A 23124-nucleotide genomic window follows, 5' to 3' on the forward strand; every position below is an offset into this window, starting at 1 on the left:
CTCCAAAATAGGAAAACATATGTACCTCAAAATCCAGCTATACCACTTACATATATCTTGGGCATTTGAGCAAAAGATGCTTCATTTTACCACAGCGATACTTGTTCAACCATGTTCATTATTGCCCCATTCATAATAGCTAGAAATTGGGAACAACTTACATGTTCCTCAAAACAAACAAATAACAAAAAATGAAATTCACAGGCAAATATATGGAACTAGAAAAAAATCCTACGTGAGGTAACCCCAATCAAGAATGATATGTATGATATGTGTATGCTTATATCTGAATATTAGCCAATAAATAAATGATAACTTTGCTATAATGAAGAGGCCCAGAAAAGTAAGGTATAGAGGAGCGGACTGGCAATGGGTGTGGGGTGTCTCTTGGAACTCCCTGGGAAGGGGAAAGAGGATAAATTTTATGAGTGGCCTGAAGACAGGCAGGGACAAAATGGGGCGGCGGATCAGATGGGAAGTAGGAGGGGAGATGGGATTGAGGGAAATAATGATTGGAGAGAAAGCTAGAATTGAAGGGCATGAGAAAGTTAGTGCTATGAAATATTTCTATAATATAATGAAGCCTTCAAATAATGGCGGTGAGAGAACCATACCTGATAATCTCTTGTCACCAAATGAAGCACACCATACCTGAACTGTGTTTCTCCCAATTGAGTTGTTGGCAGAAACGGTCCATTGGAAATTGCCAAACAACTGAAGTTGTTGCCAAGATAACAGTATGTTCTTTATAACCTGACAGGAAGGCCCTTTTACTACACAGTTAATTGAACATGGACAGTTGGAGCTGGTGTCTAGATAGAACCTTAACCCCATGTTCTAGTTTCTCTGACACAGAAAGGTATCCTGCAGACTACTAAAAGACAAACTTACACCTAGCAAATGCAAAACGTTTGGTTTACAATCTGTTTTGCCTGCAAAATATAAAGGAGTAACCAACCAATGTTTGATTTGGCCTAAGGACCACTCCATGATATGGAACTCATACTGTACAGTGCTTGGGTGATCATGAACCAGAGACCAAGGGTAAAATCAAATACTACTGCTTTAAAAAAACAACAACAATTAAAAAACAACAATTAGTTGACTCCTAATGACACTCTGCTATACTCATAGCATGGTGCCTTATGCATGCAGCCATCCGAAGAGAGTCTTCATCCTGCAGCAGATAGGAACATATGCAGAAACCCACACCAGACATAAGGCACCGAGAGAGAGAGAGAGAGAGAGAGAGAGAGAGAGAGAGAGAGAGAGACAGAGAGAGAGAGAGAGAGAGAGAGAGAGACAGAGACAGAGACAGAGAGAGACAGAGAGAGAGAGACAGACAGAGACAGACAGAGACAGAGACACAGAGACAGAGACAGAGAGAGACAGAGAGAGAGACAGAGAGAGAGACAGAGAGAGAGAGAGAGAGAGAGAGAGAGAGAGAGATTGGAACACACAACTCTACATTAGGTCATCTTCAAATGCCTCCTGTCAGAGCTCAGTGGAAGAGAGAGAAAGAGTCAGGGAGATGGAGACACCGAGAACAGAGGATACCAGGAAAGCAGGGCTTGCGCCAGTTCTTCTGCATATATAATGTAACATTAAGTACTCTTATGGGAGTCCTGAATATGTGAATGAATGGGTCTCTGATGCTTGTACCTTTTCTTAGGGCTCATAATTTTACATTGTTTTGTCTTCTCTAACTTCGATAAACTGGTGTTTTGTTTGTTTATTTATCTTACTATATTTTGTCATGTTTGGTTGTTATTTCATCTCTTAATAACCTATTATTTTCTAGTGAGAGACAGAAAGGGAGTGCATTTGATTGGGAAAGGAGGCAGAGAGGAACTAGGAGGAGTAGAGGGTTAGGAAACTTTAATCAGATTATATTGTACAAAAAAAGAGTCTATGTTTAATAAAAGCAAAAAAGAAATTAAAAATAATTAACTATTACTAATACATAGATAACATCCCTCATTGTATGTCATTTTATTTTTTTCTATTCTGTGTCTTCTTTTCTATATGTTCCCTATTACAATAAATAAAGAGAGTTCCAAAGTATTCACTGAGGTAATCTTAGAAAAAAACAACATGAAAAATGCAGTTGAAGTTATAAGTGGGAAAACTGAACAGCTAGAAATATGCTTTCATTACCTGATAAGCTGAAATGCTTGCTGCCTTGAGCTGGAAGAGTATTGACATCCAAAGTTTTAATTACCAAACCTTAAAGTTGTTTGTGCTTGGGAAATAGGTGTTTCTGTACCGCAGTACAATTAATGAGATTTTGAGCTCTGACTAATAAACATTTAATAATGATTATATTAGACTTCATTTTCCTTTGAGTGTTGCCTTGGTGTGTACAATAGAAAACAGGTGCCACATTATTCTACAGATACCAGAATTTAATAATTTTTACTGAGATTGGCATTATTCATCTTGAATCAAGTCACTTGCATTGCTATTGCTTCAGAAACTTAATTAGAAGCTAGGGGGTTTAAAACAAAAGTAATATCATAAGGTATACTTCTTGATGAAAAGTTATTTAGATTCATTGTGTTGACATTTGAATATTATACCTTTAGTGAATTGTGATTTAAAATAATGTATTGGAATGCTGAAGACAAATTAAAAAAAAACATAGAAAGGTCTTCAAATGTTTGTACTGTTAAAATAATTTTAATAGCCACTGTGTCTACTGGATTATCAATAAAATCTTCTAAAACTACACATGCACACATGCAAACAGAGAGAAGGAGAGAGATATTGAGAGGGAACTTAAGCTTTCATTGTCTTTAAAGTTTTTTCTATAGCTTTGAATATAGTTTCTTTCTCTAAGAAATGATCTTTTCAGAGAGAGGAATGTCTATAACCCTCAAGTTTTGTAGGACTGCTGTGTCCTGGAAACAGGCTTTTGCCTATTGCACACTTTCCACATTCTTCTCAAATCCCATTTCTGCCTTCAGAGCAACAATGAACTGACTGTCAAAGAAGGAGGAATTTTTGAAGGAAGCCTGCAATTTTCATTTGGGAACATTTTTGACTTCACTTCCTGTTTATTGTGCTATGTCTGCTTCAGACACCTGATCTCCTCACAGTCAATGAGGTTGTGGTGGTGAATACATCAAGCTATGTAAGAGATGTCTCTGGACCCTCTCCATCCTTGTCTCCCGATCTATTCAAACTAATGTTTCCTGACAGCACATAGTCCCAAATCACAGCCTAGTCAGTTTATGCAGGAATTATTGCTTTGCTCAGAAGTCATGCTTTTAAAATATCTTTTTTTTTTTTTTTTTTGGTTTTTCGAGACTGGGTTTCCCTGTAGTTTCTAGAGCCTGTCCTGGAACTAGCTCTTATAGACCAGGCTGGCCTTGAACTCAGAGATCCGACTGCCTCTGCCTCCTTAGTACTGGGATTAAAGGCGTGCGCCACCACCGCCCAGCTTAAAATCTCTTTATAATACAACCTGATATATCCTATAAATAGTAGTGTGTGAGTTTTGCCATGTAGTCTCTGGTGCTCGCCATTCTATTGATCTGTTAACACCAGGAACATTTTCAGTTCCATTGATTTCTTTATACGCAGGTTACTTTTATTAATACTTTCTACCATTTGTTAGTACAAGTCTGCTCTTAAAGACCAGTCACATATTAAGCTATAATGAATGCTTGCATCACTTGTTGAAAGAATAAATAAAATTTCTGTGGAATCTCTTTCCTACTTACCAACTTTTTAATGTTCAGAAAAGGTGAAGAGGTCTGTCAGCAATTAGAAAATCATATATAAAAACCAGCCATAAGCTTGGTTTCTTCTAAAATATGAACTCTAACCTCAACCTAATGTATACAAAAACTCTACTGAGAAATAGCCCCCAAACCAAGATTTCTACCCCACGTATTGGGTACTGAAAACACTCTGCTCTCACATCTGTAGTAGTAGGATGTGCAATTCTATTCGGATGTAAAGTGTTGAGCTGTTTGGTATAGGAATGCATTTTTATTGAAAGTTAAAAAAGAAGTTTTAATTGTAGCTAATGTTTAGACTTCAACTTGGGTATGTTCATATATATGGGATTGCTATTGAATATGCGTATATGTGGGGTCAGAAAACAACAGTGACTAGTGCCTACTTTGGGTGTTATTTTTCAGGTAGCTATTCTTGTATCTTTTCTGTTATCTTTCTTTTTTAGAATCTTCTTATCCTAGTACTCAGTGCTAGACTAGCATGTTCGCTAGTCCCAAGTATCCATCTGTCGTCTTGATTATAGGGTTTTTCATGGTAAGGAAAGTTAATTTCCCTGGTATTGATGATAAATAAGAATTCTTGGTTTTGAAACAGATGCCAAAAATCCCACATGGTTTGGAGGTTTAAGCAGGAAGTTTGGATTTTCAGTCCTGCAGTACCATACAGTGAGTTTAAAGCCTAGGAGTAACTTAGTAAGAGCATTTATCAAAAGGAAAGATAAAAAGCCCTGGAGATGAAGCCCATTGGTTGACACCAATCAAGCATGCCACAGAACCCAGATTAGGTTTCTAGGGCTAGAAAATGAATGCATTAACTCTGTGCATCATTATTGCCAGTGGAGAGCTGTCAAAACATAAACACTCTCTTGTCTTCCACATGTCAGAAATTGTTGAATAATAATAAGCCCACAAGCTATCTCAGTTTCATTGGCTTCAACTGACCAAATACTCCTAATTTCCTCTGTTAGCTGGCTGTAAGCATCACAGGTTCTTTCACGGTTCCAATGTTATCTATCAATGTTAATTCTCAAATCACTAGTTACACATAGCTATATCTATATGTTTCTATGTACCTATTTCTATATGTGCCTTACTGGAAGGCAGAGGCCCAGACTGATATGAACAAAAGGTGAGACATTCAAGATTTCTGGGCAAGATGTGAAGGACAGACACATGTCTGCTGGATGGTTTGCTACAGAATTACATTTCAGCCTCAAAGATGAGCCAAGCCTCAGTCAAGAATGTCAGAACTTTGAGGTGTGGGGCAGTATGGGTCTTTCAGATAAAGTTGAGAACTTTGTCTAGAGGACTAAAGGGTAGATGAGTAATGTATTTCAAGCAGGTCTCATCAGTTATGGAGATGGGCTGTTTTCTGAGACCACCAGAAATTGTTATTCCTTGATGTTCACATCGGATGATCAGATGGTGAGTGGGAACAGCAGCCAATCAGATCTCATCCTTTTGATGGGGTCAGGTAGAAGGTTTTGCGCTCTTTTCACTGTTTGGTGTGTTCCCTGTTTTGAAACTGGTTTTCCTGTTAGTTTAGTACACCATGCTCCCTAATTGCATTGATAGACAAATGGGTGGAACCTCTTTTACACTAAATTTTCTCCATTACACACTGGAGTAAGCTAGTTATCATTCTGTGCCTTATGGGTATTGACACATAGACTTTGATGTGACAATAAGGTGACTTTAATTTTCAACTGAAAACTGTGCGGCAGAGGACAGTCTAAAATTTTACTGGTGAATAAAATATGTGGCGACATATGACAGTGCACAGAAGCACATAAGCACAGATGCATAAACATTTAGTCAGTACATTGTTATGTTTAAGTTTGTGCTTAATAAAATGTACAGTCATCTTAATCACATTTTTAAAAAGATTCTAATTAATCAGCTATAGATCATTACATGCTGACTTACTTATTTGCATTTCTTACTTAAGTGGCGGTATTAATATTCTGCAAAATCCATAAAGAACTGATGACTAATCACTAGACTATGATGAGTTTGAAAGGGAGGACACATTTAAATTTCATCTTCCCAGTGAACTTTAATCAGAGCTAATTTTATTTTAAAAGTTACTGGTGTGTGTGTGTGTGTGTGTGTGAGAGAGAGAGAGAGAGAGAGACAGAGAGAGAGACAGAGACAGAGACAGAGAGAGACAGAGACAGAGAGACAGAGAGACAGAGACGGAGAGAGAAACAGAGAGAGAAACAGAGAGAAAGAGAGAGAGACAGAGAGAGACAGAGAGAATATATGCATGTGAATAGAGGTGCATTCAGATTCCAGAGTAGGACAGCAAATTCCCTGGAGGAGGGAGTACTTTGAGACACCTTGATTGGGAACAGGGAACTGAACTGTGGCACCTACAAAAGCAATGCAAGCTCTTAACTGCCGAGCCATTTGCCAGTCTCCAGAGTTTATTTTTGATCCTTAGATAGCAAGCAATATATTTTTATCTTTGTCTCTATAATTATTTTCCAGTTTCAAATCATGCTAAAAATAATTGATTGAGTGTCATTGTAATCTAAAAGAAACAATGAGTCAAATGTTCAACAGACCAAACTATCATAATTAAGATTACTTTTTTTTTATAGGCTAAAGTGCTGGTTCTGCTAAATAAGTGCTTTGAAGTATAATTTGATGCTGAATTACTTGAGTAATGCACCCTTTTAGAACATTTGAATTTTCAATTGATTTTTTTAAAAGAATATTTCTGCATGTAAGTTAGAGAAAGCTGAAATGAGGTGGATTGCGAGAACAAATTGGAAACAGATCTATATTTTATTTTTGAAAGTATTATTTTCTTTTTGATGGAAAAACAATTTACATAACTGAGTATTAATTCATATAAGTTATCATATGTTCATCAAACAAGATGGCTTTAGTAACTCAGTAACAAGTCTGGGAACACATATATTGTATTCACAGAACAAGTCTATTGTGGCTATTGATAATATGATACCATTTTGAGATGTTTTAAAGAACTCAAAGTAATCCAAGCACTAAGTACAGATTAAGTCAGTGAATTAAGAATATGTAGAAACTGGATAAACTTCTATGGTGAATACAACTTAGAAAGTTCAAAGGATGTGTTATGAAAGTGTCTAATTCCTAACAAGCCTACATTTGTTGTTAATTTACCAGAAGTTGCATAGCCGACAGGAACCCACTTTCCACTTCTTTTGAGCCAAGGGAGAGTTCTAAGATCTCATGAACCTGCCGGGCGGTGGTGGCGCACGCCTTTAATCCCAGCACTTGGGAGGCAGAGGCAGGCAGATCTCTGTGAGTTCGAGACCAGCCTGGTCTACAAGAGCTAGCTCCAGGATAGGCTCTAAAGCTGCAGAGAAACCTTGTCTCGAAAAACAAAAAAAAAAAAAAAAAAAAAAAGAAAAAAGATCTCATGAACCTGTGTGATGCCAATGCCTAGGGAATACCTATTGTGTATGATGAAATTACAGCCAACTGGCTAGACACAATCCTTTTATGTGTCTCTCTTACTCTATGTAGCTCTTAGTGTCAAGTTATATTGTTCATGTTCTTTATAATTCCTACCACAAAATGAAGTTTTGATAGGCTAGGCTCAATGAGACAGCAAAACAGAGTTTTTTAATCAATTGCTTAGATTGTAGAGATAATGGAAAATGTGCTTGCACCCTAAAATTTCATCCAAAAAAGCCCTTTAAATAATGTCTACACAGAAACAAACAAAAGAATTAAATATTATTATTCTTTATTCACAACATACACATTTCACCTGGAAGTCTGTTTAAGAGACATTTTGACATTTGAGTTTTGAATATATAAAGCAGTTATCCCTATATATAAAAGGTGTCAATATTTACTAAGGTTGTCTGTGCTTGACATGAATCTAAAGAATAATTGGCCATGATTAAGCAAAACCAATATTTTTAACTAACCAAATGATACTTTATTTGCAAGCTTGAAAAGTGACTATACACACACACAAACACACACACACACACACACACACGTAATATATGTTCTAATGTCAGGAAAATGTGAGCTAAAAAACTGCAGTCAGGCAATCCTGGTTTCTCTGTTTCCTGAAGCACCCTGGCCCGGAACTGGTGTGCTCAGTTATAGCAGTAAGAATAGTTCTACCCGTGAATGTAGTCTCGTGATATATTGTTTCTCTCTTCCTTTCATGACCAATATTATATAGGATAAATTTATTTTTATTTTTTATTTTTTCTTTAATCTTTGAGTTTACATCACCATGTTTCTTCAGAAAAGTATTCATAAGATAATTATTATTTGAATAGTATTGAATATTTTTAATTGCATTGGAATTTTGCTTTCTAAACTTGGTTCTATTTTGTTCAATAAGATATTTATATTTCTCGGAAGCACAGATGATAATTTGTTTTAACTTGATAATTGTTAAACCCCTCTTTGTTCCTTACTAGTTTATCTAATAAACAAGGTAAATATTTTCATATTCTTGGAGAATTTTGCCTTTATATATTGTCTTAAGATCATAATTGCCTTTAAAAACAACTGCTAGTGTTACTATAATTACATCTTCAATTTAAACAAATGTTTAACAGTGGTTTATAAAGTCATAATTGATAAATACTCCTCTTAATTCAACTTATAGACATCTACTTGTTTATTTCTACAGTTGTTGATATGCTTTCTTTGATATTTAGTATTTTTATTTTTATTTTCTGTGTATATCTGTGTTTGTCTGCATGTATGCATGTATACTTCCTTTGGGCCTGGCGCCTGCTGAAATCAAAAGGCATGAGATCACCTGAACTTGGCGTTTCAAGTTTTGAGCCTCCGTGTGTATGCAGAGTACTAAACTCGTGTTCTATGGAAGTGCTCTTAACTGCTGTCCAGTCTCTCAAAACTACTATTTTTATATTTATTTATAATTGTGACTTATTCTATTAATCCTCCTACAACATTGTGTCATATGCTAAATAGTCCATAAGGATATAAGAATTTATTTCTTTCAGTTACTCTAGAGAGTAGAAATTCCAAGATCGAGGTCCTGTGGGTTTTGGTGACTAGTGAAGAGCTAGGCTTTGGTTCCTTAATGATGTACTGTTTTATTCTGGAATAGAAAACATTCAATGTCCTCACGCAGAGAAAGAGTTGAAATAACCTCTCTCTGATTCATCACACAGGAGGCATTTAGGGTCTGCTATCACAGCCAATCAGAAGAACATGGCTGTGAGTACCACAGGCCTTGGGAGGGCACTGAATACTGTTGTTTGGCTTAACTGACATAATACCAAACTGCCTTTTCAGTATTTATGTTTTTGCCTCTTGAAAAATGATACTCTTAGCCTTGATCAGAGACGTTTCTCATTGTAGTGAATGGAGGTGTGTGCAGGGGGACATCACCAAGAGGGGCTGAATATGTAGCAGTCAGGCAATAGAGGTGCAGAATTGTGTAACATCCTGGGCATGAGACAACCAATGCAACGATTGCAGCTGGGAGTGCCTCTACTGAGGCTGGTTGAGACTGTACCTGTTTACAGCTAGTCTTGAATTACAGGGAACGGCGGTGTTCATAGGGTTCTACTCTTTCCTGTTGAACTATTAGTAACTTATGGATGCTAGTTCAGGAGGTTCTATGTTTGTTGCTAACAGCCACACTTAAGTGATTAGGAGAATAATTCATAATGCATGTTGCCAAGGCCTTTGCAAAGAACGGAGGTACTTTTTCATAAGGACCCATCACATTTTCTTTGGTAAGTCAGAATCCAACTCACATGTTGGATTGTGTCTTAACAGAAAACGTGTTAATCATCAGTTACACACATTTCCAATTTCAGACACAAGCTTCATGTATGCAAGTAGTCAATGGTGGCCCCTTCCAGAGACATCACAGGCTGTCCCCTTGATTCAAAAGCACAGGTGATCAAACATAAATTTTGTTTCATATAAATTTCATACAGTAAAAAGAGAAGGAGTATGAACACACAGGGGCCAGTGCAGTTGAGAGAAGATGAGAGAAAGAGACATAGACAGAGACACAGAGAAGGCTGAATTCTACTTTGCCTTTCGGCTAGGATATGCATACCAAATACATGTATTTTTCTTATTTATAAAGCAAAATTTTACTTTCTGAAGTTTCTCATATTATTCCCCAGATTGAATACCCAATAAGAAGTGTGACTGTGTCATTTTCAACTAGACCCTGATTATAAATTGAAGAATTTAAGTTTCTCTAAAGAGAAATCTCCTTCGTTTATCCATTTATGAATGCAGATTGATAAATTGCAGAATTTATGTTTCTCTAAAGAGTAAGCTCATTTGTTTATCCATATATGAACACAGACTTTTAAACATGTTGGGACAAGATTTGTAATGAAATAAAAATAATTTTTATGTTATCATAGTTTGCAAAGGATACATCACTTCTGTGGACATTATTTCTAGTTTTACTATGTGCACAGAGGGTTTTTTTCTCTCATTTTCTTATTGCTTTTGTATCTCTACAACCCTTTCTTAACCAGCTATAAACTTCATTCCCAGTCCAGTACATTTCTATTTGCAGGGGAGTCACTCAACTCACCCTTGGAAATCTAGCCTCTTTTAGTCTCCAGGTTTAATTGTGGCACTGCAATTGGTAAGATCTATGAAATTTTGTTAGTTGCTGCTTTATATACCCCTGGTGCATACCAGAAAAAAGTTCTATGGTATTTTTCTATTAGATTCATTACCCCTTTATTTCTTGACTATGCATGTTATTGCTAAAATACTTCAATAACTATCTCTCCTGGGAAAATGAGGGGTGGCAGTGATAACTCAGAACTCTCTCTTTCCTCTGCTCACCATAAATGAACGTTTCCTTTAATTCTCAATTTTTGCAGGTGCTTATATCCAAGAGTTGTTAGAGGACTTTGAGATGATGAGTTTTGAAACCTGAAAACCAAAGAAAGCATATTTTCAGGATTACTGAACTGAAATGTAATTATTCCCTTCTGGAAACGCTTATATTTACCCTTATAATTAAATGGGTAAGATTTTTTTTTCAGTTCTGGGTTTCAGTATTAAAACATTTATCATTTCCCTCTCATTCAGTTAGATTTATCAGGAGAAAGTAATCATTCGTTCTGGTTTCTACCCTATTGTCTCACTTCACAGTGAACCTAGAGACATTGGAACCCAGGGCTTTCCAGTTCTGACTCATATTGACACTGTTCTTTGTAGAATTATGAAGATTGTTTGGCAATTCTCTCTAATAGCAATGCTTCTGATTTTCTATTTTTCCATTCACATGAGACTCAACATTTCCTAATCTTCTACAAAGTCTAACCAATTTCTTTCTGTTATACTTTGGAGTAGATGAAATATCCCTTCCCGTGGCTATTGTCTTCTGAATCAGTTCTCTTAATTTAAGAGTTTGATTATTAAAATGTACTTCCCTGGGAGCATATGACTTCTCTAAGCCCCATCCTCACATGACTTCCCAATTAATTTACAAGTAGAGTTGAATGTCATTCAGTTCTCTTACCTGTATAATGCAAGTTAAACTTCTGTTTGTTTTTTCATAGAAACGAATTTCTACCTGTGACTACTTCATTTTCTCATCTCTCATTACTGATTTTTAGAAAAAGATTTTGTGTATATTGTTGGCACTTTATTTCCATTCCTATTTTAATTACACCATCTTTAAATCTCAAATCTGTCTCATCCAATTTTTCATATCTAGTCATTCATTTCTATCATGAGTGCTCTGCCTCGGTGATCAAACTACTGTTCTATGACTGACCGTGTTGCTTTGGTAAAGTTTCAGAAATGAAACCAATAATTTTTCTTGTATATTCAATGATGTCCATATTCAACGTATGGCCAACACGGTACTGCACAATCTAGCACTTTTAACTTGTCATTCATTCTAAACAGTTATCACAGTAAATTGTAAATGACTTGTTCTTTCAGTTTCTTAAATTCTTTCCTGATCAGAATTTTGCTTGTTTTCTATGCTCTTTCAAGGAACATTTTTCCTTGAATATTACGATTTCTAGCTTCCTGTCTGTGGGTTTTTTTTTAAAATCCCTCTTTTAGAGGGATATTTCCCAATATTCTCTGTGTAAGATCGCATAGTATTTTGCCATAAGGATCTTTCTTACACTGTTCATTTCCAGTTTCTAGTAACATAATTCCTGATTGTTCACTGAATTATTTCATCACATGTCAAGTTTTAACCCATAAACTTGGGGTTGAAGCTCTTTTGATAGCCACCAAATAACAGACAGTATGGTGTTTAGGATAAAATAGTTTCTAGTTGTTTTGTTTTAATTTATTTGATTAATGAATTAATCTCCTCTTCAATAAAGACTACTTGGTTGTCACAGCAAACTTGTTTTATATAAGCTTTATATGATATGAAAGAGTGTAGTAGCAACATTCACCAGAATAGGAAAACCTGCATAGTTTTATAGCGCTTCATGAACAAATGGGCCGTTGGTATGAAAAATAGGAGGGAGGTATGACACAATGTCAGAGGAAGAGGAGGGGCTCAGAAAAGCTGTCAACCAGATGCTTTCTGCACTGGCTAAAGAGATAGGACTGCTCTTATTGTGGGTATGAGAAGGGGACCTCCCATTTAAAAATCTTTGACCTTGCCGGGTGGTGGTGGCGCACGCCTTTAATCCCAGCACTCGGCAGGCAGAGGCAGGCGGATCTCTGTGAGTTCGAGGCCAGCCTGGTCTACAAGAGCTAGTTCCAGGACAGGCTCCTGCAAAACTACAGAGAAACCCTGTCTCGAAAAAAAAAAAAAAAAAAAAAAAAAAACAACAACAACAACAACAACAACAAAAAAATCTTTGACCTTCTTCAGGGCAAACAGCCTGCCCTTTCTACTTTTCCTGTGTGCTGAAATGTCATTAAGTTCACATCCCTGGAATCTTGGCCCTACTCCTGTGTTGAAACATAAAGAAGTATTTTATTTACATTTCTAAAATGAAAACGAACTATTGTTTTTCATTTTACCTTCCAATCCCAGTTCTAATTCCCTCCCCTCTTCCCGTTCCCTCCACCTACCTCTCCACCCCTCCTCCCTTTCACTGCTCAGAGAGGGTAAAGCACACATTACTTTGTGGAAGTTCCAAGGCCCTCCTTACTATATCTAGACTGAGCAAGGTATCTATCCAAAAAAGAATAGGTTCCCAAAAAGTCAGTAGAAGCAGCAGGGATAAATCTTGGTGTCACTGCATGTAAGAGGGTGAACTCAAAGAAAAACATATAAATCAACCTGTAAAGGGGAAATAGACAAGATAGCTGACAAAATTTGGGGTTGCCAGAAGGAAGGAGGGTTGAAAGGGCAGAAGAGAGGAGAAGGGGAGGGGGGAGGAGAACTAGAGGGAACAGGATAGTTGAGATGGAGGAAGGACAGACATGAGAGAAAAGAAAAAGATATTTTGATAGAGGAAGCCATTATGGAGCTAAAAAAACAAAACAAAAAAAAACCCTGGCACTAGAGAAATTCCCAGAAATCCACAAGGATGACCCCAGCTAAGACCTAAGCAATAGAGGAGAGGGGGACTGAACTGGTCTTGCCCTGCAGTCAGATTGACGAATATCTTAAATGACACCATACAATCCATCCTCCAGTTACTGATGGAAACAGAGGCAGAGACTCACACTAGGCTGAGCTCCCAAAGTCCAGTTGAAGAGTGGGAGGAGTGAGAATATAAGCAAAGAGGCTAAGACCATGATGGGGACACCCACTGAAACTGTTTACCAGAGCTAAAAGGAGCTCACCAACTCCCTCCAAACGGGGAAGAAACCAGCATAGGTCCAAATTACTCCCTCTGAATTTGGATGGCAGTTGTATGGCTAGGTAAATGTGTTTTCTTATTAAAGTATTCATTGTCTTTCTTCCCTTCCTTTTATCTGCAATGCCATTTTTAAGAGAAAATAAATTGATTTCAAATTCCAGTTATTTTTATTAAATTTCTAAAGTATTAATCCTCACTCACAGAAATCTGATTGCAAAAAGTATTCTTAGCAGTGCTTTAAAAAAAAAAAAACAATAGAATCAAAGAAGGTTTTCTGCAAAATTAATTTAAATTTGTTTTTCAAGTTTATTTCAAAACTAATGAGGGAAAAGCTCATGTGATTTGAATATTGAAATCCCTTATGACTTTTTTAAATAAGGCCTTTTGATTCAACAGGACTTCAAAGACAAGTAGGTAAAGATGCAAATTAATTTAATAGATAAGCCACCCCAGGGCTGATTAGGAAGCACTTACTGATTCCTTAGCTGATTGTAGGATACTACCAATAATCAGGGGTTAACTTGAAACACAAAGACAACAGGTTTATTTTACAAGACTCTTGAGAACAAAAAGGGGCTGTAAATGGCCTTATTTATCTTGATAGCCATTTGGAATGGTGCATTAATAATTAAACCTTTGTTTTCTAAATATACAGACATAATAGCAGTGCCAAGGCACTGTTAATCAAATATGCATCCTAGAAACTGGTGTGATACTTCTGATGAGCTTTTCTTATTTCTGCCTTCATAAGGCTAAGGCAAGCATCTGATTCTGTGGTATTTAATTGCCTTTTACAAAAGGTAATCATTATCTATTCTTCTGCAAGAATTTAGAACTTAATTTCATAGTTAAAAATTTTCTTGAAAACTATGGACTTTATATTTTTTTGGTATGTGTAAAAGGTATGCACACATTATAATTTAATAAATATTTATAAATCTAAACATTTACTCTCAAGTACTTACAATATAAATCAATTATTTAGTTAATATTTAAAATTTAACAGCACTGTAATTTTAATTATTATGGGTTATTGTGAGTGTTATGTTGGCATATTAATTTTATTGTGTGCTATTCTTTACATTAATTATGAAGCAACTTGTAAAGGAAGAAAGTCTTTTAGTATTGTTGTAAAGACAGTCTCCTCAATCTTCCTTCAAAGTGTTTCAAATTGCTGTGAAATTGCTTCTTACCTTTTAGTAATATGTCAAGAGCATACTCAGAACAATTTGTGAGTGTGTGGCTTTAAGATTTCACGATGCTTCATAAGCTTTGAATCTTTCTTCCTTTGCTGATTGGGATGACTAATTTCTCTCAAGTTTCCACGTTAATATTGGTTAATATGCAATCGTAAAAAGTATTTTGATTATTTTATGTTTGAGATGGAAATAAAACAGCCCTTGAGTGCATTTTGAGCAATCACAACGAAAAGGGATGAATAAAGGAAATTTGACATTGAAACACTCACTCCCTGTGTCTATCCTGTCCCCGATTCTGCCACTTTCACTTATCCTTCTCTCCTGTGGGGGGCAGCATAACTAACCATCCTTCTCACCGAATGCTACATTGACATGTATTTTCTTTAAGCTAAATCGCCTAAAACTAACTTGTTTTTAAATATTTAACCATAGGACAAAATTATTTACATAACATCTGATAATCTCTTGTGTTTTCCTCCTTTATCTTCTTTAGTCTCTAATGCTAGAGCTAAAAATTATCATGAAGCGTGACACAGTTTCTCCCCTTGTGTCAAGGCTGGGTGAGGTAATCCTGTATAGGGACCAGGTTCCCAAAAGCCAGTTAAGTCCCAAGGTTAGATCCTGATCTCACTGCCAGTACCCTTACAAAAAGACCGAGCTATTGCCTCAACTTGATGTGTCATGCCTTATTCAAGCCCATAGAAGACCTGCCCCTTTCTTAATCGAGACAGGGAAAAAGTGGAAGGAAAAAGGGTAGATGAAGGGTGGGAAGGGGATGGGAGTGGAAAGAGATGAAGGAGGGAAAACTGTAGTCAGAATGTAAAATAAATGGAAAAATGTTATTTACATAAAATAAAAATGTATAATGAGCTGGATTAACAATTCCTTGACACATTTTTCCTATGTATCATCTATTTCCTTAAGGTATACATTATTCAGTTTGGCATAGTTTTGATAAATGTAAGGATTTGTTGAATATTTTTCTGTTAGTCGCTTTTTACACTTAATCATTTTACTGCATGGCAACTTGTTCAGGTAATGTAGGTATCATTTCTTTCTCGGTATTGACTTTGTGTTTCATGATTAACTCCCAATATTTACTTGTCCATGTAGTTATACTTTTACTAAAAACATATATACCCTCTTGTCCCATAAGTTTGAATTAGACTATTGGTCTACTGCTTGTCTTTGAGTTGAACAAACTCTACAGATGTGCCCTTGACTTTGAAGAAGTATTAGAGGATTCAGTCAATGGTGACCAGTGTTAGATAATGATGAGATACAGGAAAATATTTCAATAAAAGGTGGCATGTCCCTGTGCAAATTGGTATTTTGTCAATTTGACAGTAGCTAGAGTAATTTGGGTAGAGGAACTTCAATTATGAATATTATTTCATAAACTTACCTGTAGGAAAGTCAATAGGACATTTTCTGGATGAATGATTGATGTGTGTGAGCCCAATGTCAGCATGCGGTGATACGCTTGAGCACAGTTCTAGAGTTTTTTTAAAAGCAGATAAGGATGAACAAGCCAGTAAACAGCATATTTCAGTGTCTTCTACTTCAGGTCCTGCCTCCAGGTTCCTGTCCTGTTTGAGTCCCTGCCCTGACTTCCCTTAATTGCAGACTGTTTCAACTTGAAAATGTAATGTGAAATAAACCTTTTACTCTCTAATTTGCTTTTGGTTCTGGCATTTTATCACAGTAATAGAAACCCTAACTAATACATGCCTCCAATGTTTCTGTAAAAATGGACATACTGATGCTTGTGCAAGAAAATCAAAAAGTAATGATTGCAGAGAAGACTGGGATTATTTGCAGAGGAAGGACAATAAGGAAAACAAATTATTCTGATTCACTGAACAGTTTTTTCCTCTACAGCCTCTTTGCCCACTGAAAATTCCCAGACTTATGTAATCTGGAAAGGAATAAAATCCGGAACTCTTATAATATACATGGAATCCAAGCCCAAGAAGTCAAGAATCAGATCCTTGCTATCTTTGTTAAGATAACCAAGAACACTAAGTTATTTGTTATCACTTTACCAGTACAAAAAGACTCACAGTACTGGGGGAAGGGAAGTACCAGAACCCAGGCAACAGAATAGGATGTAAGAGGAGAGTCCCTAACTACTAACAGTGTTCACTCAGGGAGACCTGGAATTCCAGGAGACAAGTATTTGCAAATATTCTTTTGACATCTTTCTTCTGGAGTGGGGTTATTTTATTATCTTATCACTGACACTATTTAATATAGTTAAGAACGTGTGTCACCCAAAAGCCAATACATTAATGGTTTGGTCTCCAACTCCTCTGTATGAGTAAAGTCTTTAAAGTAAAATGTTCAAGATATCTCTTAGGAGGACTGCCAGGTCACTAGAGAATGCTCTTGAATAGCATAGACAAACCACTACTCTTTCGTCCTCTTACTTCCCAGTTCCACGATGAATGCTTTTGCCTTGCCATAGACACCAGCAATGATGTCTTGCTAAGAACCTAGAAGCAAGATGCTCATTCATGACTCAAGACTTCACAGACTCTGAGCCCCTGTGTACCTTTTTTTTTGGAAGTAGATAATTTTAAGCATTCATTATAGTATCATAAAGTTCAGTAGCACACCGTTTGGTGTTGGAATGCTCGTTGCGTACAGAGAAACCAAATTTATATGTCACAGAATTATATGTAGCTTCAGTGATACAGATCATGAGATTTTGTTTCTGGGATTAAATGATGCAGTGGAGGCCTAGTATTGAAGGGGAGTTCATTCCATAGGACAGAGACAATGAGTAATTGTGCCTAACTACATTTTCACCGCTCTAATGAAATAACTGACAAAATACATTTAGGGAGAAAAAGACTACTTCAACTCAAAGACTGAAGATGGGATCCATCTTGGGGAAGGACTTATGGAGTCTGGACCCTCCTTGCCCAGGAAACAGACAAATGAACGCTTGGGTTTATAGCACTTTTCACCTTTCGTTCAGTGTCCTCAGGTCACTGGTGAGTGGTACCTTCTCAGAAAAATATTCCTCAGAACTCCCTCAAGACACAGAAAAAATGTATTTTTATGGATCCAGCACAATTTCTAATGGGTCTTAATAATAAAAACCCAGAGTCAGATATTAGGAGTGAAATTCTGAAAGATCAGGGAAACAGACAGGCCAGCCACTAGTTCTTAACTCTACAAAATCCTCAGACTGAAAGGACGATGCTGTCTTATGAATCCTCAGACTGAAGGGACTGAGCTCCTGGCTCCTCTGCCTTACAGTCATCTCTCAGTCCAGTCATCTTCCTTCCTGTCTCCACCTCCCTAGTGCTGAGATTAAGGAACCGTGACTCCCAAATCCTGGGATTAAAGGTGTGAGCCACCATCACCTGGCTCTGTTTATCTTTTAGACTGAATCAATCTCATGAAGCCCAGGCTGGCCTTGAACTCACACATAACCATCTGCCTCTGCCTCCCAAGTGCTTGGATTAGAGGTGTGTGCTACCACTGCCCAGCCTCTATGGCTAGCTAGTGCCTTGTACCCTGATCTTCAGGCAAGCTTTGTCTGCCAGATCACAAACAAAATCTCACTGCCCATGACAATTCTACTTCCTTATTTGTTGGCAAAGAAAATTGACCATCATAATGACCAAGAGGGGAGATGTCTGTAAACAGATGGACCAAGAATAGCAATTACTTCTCTTGTCCTTGCAAATTGTCACTACCTTAGCATGAGAGACTTGCAGTTGCTTTCTGTCCCTCTATCTTTTGGCTCAGTTGTGTGATTTTTTTTTTTTTTTTTTGAAATTCTGTGACTTCATCAACCAGGTCTAGAACTTGACGGGAGAATGCTCAATCCAAACCCATCAAAAACAACAAATGCTTTGGCAGCTATAGACGAAAAGCACTGTATTTGTCTTGTGAGTAAGGAGTGCCTTTCCCTGTTTTCCACGGAGAAAACAGAATTTTAAAATAAATGATTCACCAGCACACTAGATCACTTAATCAATATACTATAATCTTATATCCTTTACACAGTGATGGGCATTTATGTTATTTCCAATTTGGACAATTATCAGAGAATTGATTCTAGGATAAAATCTTGTAATTTTTATCCCTAGCTTTATGATTCTGGGCTAAAATTAGCCAAACACCCTTACTTTTTCATTTGTTTTGTGGGGTTATGCTGATATGGCTGCAGGGGGAAGACAGCTGCTTTTCCTTACTGATTTACTGTTCCTTAGAGCTTCCTTTTAGAATCATCCTAGCTCAGATATTAAAACACCTTCCCATAGCACTGGGTAGATCCTCTTTGCAGTTTTACTAAAATTTTAAATATGTGTTTCATTTTACTAAAATCTTAATAATTTGTTTCATTATTGTCCCGCTAAAACTCCTACACAACATGAATGGCACCTCCTACCATGGAGTCTAGACATCCATACATCTCTCCCTTGTCAGAAGTCTCTGTTGTGTTGGGTATGCAAGATCTCTCTTGAAATCGCTTCCGTTATTACACATCAACCTCTTTTAATCCTGCTCCTCACTCCTAGTGCTAGAAACTTCAGGAAGTTCCCACGTTGTGAACAGTCCTTAATACCTTTTCATTTTTTTCCTGTCATGTAATTAAGAGAATTATTTCTGCCATAGAACAATCTCATTTTTTCTCTGTTAAAAACAAACAAGATATTCCATATTCTGGTTAAATTTTTATGATTTTCTCGTTAAAATTTTGGTTATCATTGAAATCACCAGACAGGCATGGTTGGTTCAAAGTCACTAGGTGAAGCAGAGGAACAGTTGATGAAGTAGCATTTATGAATAATCGCCACTAAATATTTTGAATGAGTCCAACCTCAGTTTGGAGTCTCCCTGTTTCTTGTAGTAGTTGTGAAACAGCATCAAGTCACACATTTCAGAGCTGTCAAATAATATTTCAGCTTCACTAAATAGCATTCTGCCAAACAAATTGCACATTTGCACTTTTGACCTCTGAACCTTGCTTTTCCCCTCTCTCTCTCACATTGTGGGCCAAATTCCTCTACCACAAACACAGGATCTGTATTACCATTAGCAAGTGATCTAAGCAGAACCAACGTTGTTTTCAGTGGCATTTTATTTATTAATTTTCCATCATTTTATTTCATACATACATGACCTTTGTTTATCTCTTCATTTTCTTTTTTTTCTCATTTTTTTTTTATTAAAGATTTCCATCTCCCCCCCCTCCTCCTCCCGCTTCCCTCCCCTCCCTTCCACCCATACCCCCACTCCACCCCTCTCCAAAGACAAAGATCCATCAGGGTTCCCTTCACTATGTTAAGTCCAAGGTCCTCCCAGTTCCCCCTAAGTCCAGGAAGGTGAGCAACCAAACTGACAAGGCTCACAGTGAGCCCGTCCATGCTGTAGAGTTCATGTTCATTGCCGTTGTCCTTGGTTTCTCAGTCCTCCTCCACCGTCAGCCACATTCAGAGAGTCCGGTTTGGTCCCCTGTTCCATCAGTCCCATTCTGACTGGACTTGGTGGTCTCCCGTTAGATCTGTCCCACCGTCTCAATGGGTAAAAGCACTCCTCGCGGTCCTGGCTTCCTTGCTCATGATCTCCCTCCTTTTGCTCCTCATTAGGACCTTGAGAGCTCAGTCTGGTGCTCCTATGTGGGGCTCTGTCATTTTCTCCATCCAATGCCAGGTGAAGGTTCTATGGTGATATGCAAGATATTCATGAGTATGGCAATAGGATCTGGACATTTCTGGCACCCTCTCCTCAGCTGCCCAAGGAACTAGCTGGGGGCATCTTCCTGGACACCTGGGAACCCCTCTAGAGTCAAGTCTCTGCCAACCCTAGAATGGCTCCCTTAACTAAGATATATAATTCCTTGTTCCCATATCCACCCTTCCTATATCCCAACCATCCTATTCCCCCAAGCTCTTCCCATCCTCCACTTCACACTTTTCTCTCCCCATCCCCCATCCCCCCATCCCACCCCACCCCCATGTTCCCATTTTTTGTTTTTAATGGTTTGTTTTATTTAAACTTGGAGAATTTCAACAATGTATTTTGATTATATTCATCAATCTTTTTCATCTCCTATGAGAACCTCTCCAGCCACATACCCTTTACTAAGTCCCTTTGGCAAGGGACAAAGTCCAGTTTATATTGCCTGGCTGCTCTGAGTCAAGGGGTTTGCCAGGGACTGGTGATACACCAGCTATATCATTGAGAAGAAAAACCTGACATTTCTCTCCCAAAATAAGCAATATTTTGTGGCCACAACCCCTCTACTTTCTAGGATGTTTTTCCTAGAGTGAATTTTTGTAGGTCTTGTGAATGCTGACATTCTATGTATCTCTTCCTTGTGTCTGAAATCCATTTTTTTCTAGTCCTTCCCATTGCTTTTGTAAGTCAACTGTCTTAATGAGATATTTTCTATAAAAAAAAACAAAGTGTATGGTTTCAAAAGTGACACTCAAGTTTGATTTCTGAACTCCATGCATATGTGCTTATACACATAAGGGAAAGGGAATGTGTGTGTATATATATATATATATATATATATATATATATATATATATATATATATATATCAGAGTCTGCTACACACACAATCAAAATCCCAAGTTTTGAGAACCTTCCACCAATCATACCCCACATATTTTATTTCCACTTATTTTGTTATACCAAAATGGAAGAGAGTAATTATAGGGAATAGTTCAATAGCTGTTTATCTAGCAAGGTAACATTGTGAATTAATCCAAAATATTGATAAAAATTTCCCTTTTAATGTATTTAACACAAAGATGGCCATGCAATATTTTCTTTTGTTGTTACTGAAGTGGTAGAATCAACACCAGAACACCACAAATGCTAAATGAGTGCTATACCCTCATATCCCCAGGACTTATATAACCACATTCAGATTTTATTCTATTTTTAATCTTGTAAATTGATACATGTCAAAGGCCACATATCATGCTTCTGTTTTCTTATAAATGGAAACAATTTTAGGTATAAAAGCTGCCTAAGTTTGCTTGGGAACTAATATTTAAAAATTTTTATTATTCAAAAAGCCTAGAAAATAAATAAAAACATCACACACCTAAACTAATCCTTGGTATCTATTTGTATACATAAATAATCACATAAAGACAGTATATAGATATATTATTTAAAAGAAGTTGTACAGCATTATTTCCTAAAGTAGATAACATTTCTACATATTTAATCTCATATCATCTTAATAATTTTGTCAAGAAAGTATCAAATACGGTACTCCATTTTATAGTTGAGAACAAAAGCTACATATCACTGGTGTAATTTCAAAACTGATACCGTATCAAACTTTTTATATATTTTTGGTTTTCATTGTTATAGTGTGATAATACTTTCAGCAAAATATCTGATTAAACTTATTCTTTAACCAAAGTAAGACAAAAATAAGTGAAATTTTTGCACTATTCTATGAATTATAAATATCTAACACTGTAACAAATATAAAACTGATTTTTCACATAATGTTGAAAGAACTTCTCCTAAAAGAGAAATTAGATGCTATAATTATTTAAATGGAATAATTGTCTTTTAAAGTAATTTCCCATATGATTTATAACTATATTGAGATACTTTTTGTATTTTTATTAAAGTTCATAAAATGTTTCACGGATTATTAGCTATCATGAAGAATATTTTATTAAATATTGTTTTTACTAGAATTTGCTAGATTTTTCTGTCAATATCTGGCTTTGTTAGCCTTGAGGTCACATACATGAAACTGAAATATTATAAAGTATTCCCAAATACCTGACAAGATCATATTTTAATATAACTTAATAAAGATGATTCAATTTTAGTTAGTTTTGTTAATAAAATGTTATGATCTAAAAGACCAATGAATTTATGGGAGACTTTGTAATTGCAATGAAACTAGTGTAGACTTTGCATATGGAATACTAAATAGTGTTACTTACCCATCCCTGCAGTGATGTATAGCATATGAACATAGAGTTAGCATCAATTAATCATATATTAAATAGTTGTTACTGAAAGGGTCAAATGTCAATAAACCCACATTTTTATCTATTCTGAATAAAGCATTTATAAATTGTAAATTATTTGTATTTGAATGAAGTTAGTAAATGGCAGTTGAGATACATATCTCAAATAGTCTAGATTCACAGGCTTTACATTTATGCGTTCTGATATTTTAGTGCGTGGTGGATAATTATTTTCAAAATAAATTTGACCTTTTATAAGTGTTAACTGCTTATGTTTAAGAGTTAATATCCTCTTAGCTTTTGACTGATTTCACTAAATTATGAATGATAAATTACAATCATCAGTTTTACATTACCACCTGATACAGGTTGCATGTGAAGATATTAAACCAAATATGGATAAAATAGGTAGAAGTATTGTCCCTTTGTTCATGTT

The sequence above is a fragment of the Arvicola amphibius genome, chromosome 11, assembly GCF_903992535.2.
Source record: "Arvicola amphibius chromosome 11, mArvAmp1.2, whole genome shotgun sequence".
In the NCBI taxonomy this organism is placed as follows: Eukaryota; Metazoa; Chordata; class Mammalia; order Rodentia; family Cricetidae; genus Arvicola; species Arvicola amphibius.